Source organism: Glossina fuscipes, unplaced genomic scaffold, assembly GCF_014805625.2.
Source record: "Glossina fuscipes isolate IAEA_lab_2018 unplaced genomic scaffold, Yale_Gfus_2 1, whole genome shotgun sequence".
NCBI lineage: Eukaryota > Metazoa > Arthropoda > Insecta > Diptera > Glossinidae > Glossina > Glossina fuscipes.
This window is the reverse complement of record NW_023998415.1, coordinates 2273935-2276969: the sequence shown is the minus strand read 5'-3', so window position 1 is coordinate 2276969 and position 3035 is coordinate 2273935. Positions and strand designations below refer to the sequence as shown.

Below are 3035 nucleotides of genomic sequence, written 5' to 3'. Positions count from 1 at the left end.
TCGTTATTTTTGCTTATAAATAACATGCTCGCATATGTATAAGTATTTGCTTGTAAATAAAAAACAGCGCAGTCATTGTAGAAGCACTACTTAATGTATACATATATCATTATCGTTAATACACTACTACTAGGGACTAGAGGAGACGACCAGCTGATAGATTAGCAGAGCAGCCGCAACGGCAGTAGCTGCTGCTGACTGCTAAAACGTCGTCAGCAAATATTCTTACGGTTGGTTTAGCTGTTGCTGCGCTATTATTGGGGAATGGAAAAAATATAAGCATTGCTCACGTTTAACGGGCAATGTTTTCCTCTTTATTTGTTTTTGTTTTTGTTTTTTTTTTTGTTTTTTTTTTTTTTTTTTTAGCAGCAAGCTTAGATGCAATTTGCTGGCTGGCGCATAGAACTGAAGCAACATTACAGAGACCGGCATTTGATCGTAACGCGTTCAACGTGCCAGACCGGACCGAATTCGACCGGACTGGAGACTAGTATAAGCGTAGCTTCTATTTTGCTATAAACAAAAAAAAAAAAAAAAATAAATAAATAAATAAATAAATGAATAAAAAATTCTAAAGAAAATAAATGTTTTATATTTCAATATAAAACTAAACAAAAAAAAAAACAAATAAATAAATAAAAACAAAATTAATTTATGTGAAAGAAATTAAGTAAAATCGGAACAGAGGAAGTAAGAGAGCACGACGGAAAGAACGGCAGAGATAAAGAGAGTGGGAAAGAGACAGAGGAAGAGTGAGAGTGAGAGAGAGCAAGAAAGAAAGTAAAAAAAAAAAGTTTATAAAAAATATAATAAAAAATGCGAAATCATGAAGAAACACAAAAAAATGTACGGAGATAATTAACAAAACTAAAAATAGCAAAATTTTATTAACTGAAACATTTTATTAAACATTTATATATAAAGAGCAATTAAACAAGTAATTGCAAGTTCATTCGCAAATAGTTGAAATAAATGGAAAATCTTTTCTTTATTTTTTTTTTTTTTTTTTTTTTTATAGTAATAAATAAATAAACTAGAATTTTAATATTAAAAATATAATTAAATAAAAACTTAAGATCGTGTTCGTGAACTTATTTAATTTAAAAGCGTTTCTTTAATAACGAAAAAGTATTTATTACATTGAATCTATTAAAAAATAAAATATAAATATAATGAGAAATAAAACAAAAATCTGCTGAGTTTCCTGTTGCCATTTAAGTTACGAATCCTTCAACTTCAAATATTCATTCAACACATTTTAAGGAAGAAATTATTGAAAATATTTGCAAAATATATTTACCTGTGCTTTATCGCGCACGCATTTACGACATGAATTTCTCCGATTCGCCAATAACAATATTGTCGGATATTCGCCTTTAAAGGCGGGTCCAACGACAGCACTCTAACATCCTAACAAGGTTATCTTTTCCATTAAAAATTAACGAAAAATTGAACAATGACCAGTCAAGGCTTCCGGAGAATGCACTGCCAAGTCCACACATATAGATCTTGCATTGCGTGGACATTATATTATTATATGCCGTTCGCAAAATCCGTAAACATGCAATAAATGTCTCAGTCAAATTTATATAGTTATTTTCAATTATTTCCATGTCCATGCCGCGTTGCCCGCTCGAAATACTCATTATTATCATGACTTGAACAAAAATATTCAATTTCGAATTTTTATAAATTGGATTTTGAAAATGATCTCAGATCCGATTTGGAAAAAATCTAGAACGGCTTAGTAATAATTACGCACAAATTTCATTGTATTTCTTTCTTAGAAGGGAATTAACTCCCTCACGGATATTAATCAAATTTGTGAGTTGAGCGATTGTTCACGAGGAATGTTATTTTAGTTATAATTATGCCTTATAGATGACGGGAATTGGAAATTCCGTTAAAGTCTTTCAAGTTTTGCTAAAGAAGAGTTTTTACTTAGTATCGCAGATTAAACGGATATGTTTGTCCGTCAGTGCAATACACTGTCTTTGCGATATACTAAAGAAAGTTTGATTGAAATATGTCACAATACTGCAGTAGGACAAGGTCCACGATTAAATAGCCCGCACGACTTCGTCTAATAAAGTTATTCACAGTTGTAACGAGTTTTCAAGATAAGCTATTATTAGGGAAAAGTGGTCCGATCTGTTAGCGATTTACCGACTTTCAACGAAACTTTTGGAAAATTGCGTGCTGCAAGTTAAACACAAGGACAAACAAGCTTAGATCGATTGAGAAAGCGATTATTAATCGAAGGTGTGACTGATTGTCTTTCAAGTCCTTCTGTGTATTGCATCCGTCTGCACTTGATATACCTTTGCACCATAAGTGGCGCAGGATATAAAAACCAAAGAGCTTGCGTTGAAATTTCTTATAAACGTAACTTTAGCGTGAAAAGATTTATGTGAACAAGTACTTAAATTAGTTTCGATTTTTTTGCATAAATACTCATTTGTATAGGATTTTATATTAGATACGTCCTTTGGATTCTACGATTACATGCCCAAGCCCAAAGACAGGTCAAGGACAAAACATAAATAATTTCGCAATGAAGCAAAGGGAAATATCACGTTCCTAGCTGAAAATTTCGAACCTTAGATGAGTTAGTTAGATACATTCTCATACAATTACATAGATTACACAGTTTTGATCAGATGTGTAAGGATCTATTCAAAAAAAAAAAAAAAAAAAAAAAAAATTAAACAAGAACAGATCGAAATTTGGTTGATATAGCTCGTATATAAGTTACTTGCAAGTATTTTCTTTTCTTTCCTCTTTGCTTTGCCTTTAAATCTCTACGCATAGATGGTGACGGGTATCAGGGGTTTAGTTTCATTATTTTTATATCTATAATATTAATTTTTTTATTGCATTTTTAACATTTTAATTTAAATCTTAAGTATGTAGTTCGCTTAAAATGACGATTGTATGCTTATTATCATTAATTTTCATTAAACATGAGACCAAGAAAAATAAGAGAAGATTTTTTGTACTTTCTTTGCGGGGGGGGGGGGGGGGGGGGGGGGGGG

The 3035-nt window shown here is 31.4% G+C and overlaps 1 protein-coding gene across 1 annotated transcript in view; it reads left to right on the top strand.

Annotated features, from left to right (window-relative positions):
* Positions 1 to 1102: 1102 nt before the first annotated feature.
* Positions 1103 to 3035, top strand: part of LOC119632127 (signal transducer and activator of transcription A-like) — a gene marked incomplete at its 3' end in the record, with an annotated part of 5714 nt that continues 3781 nt past the window's right edge. The window contains exon 1 of the mRNA XM_038024896.1: positions 1103 to 1128. The remainder of the gene's footprint in view (positions 1129 to 3035) is intronic.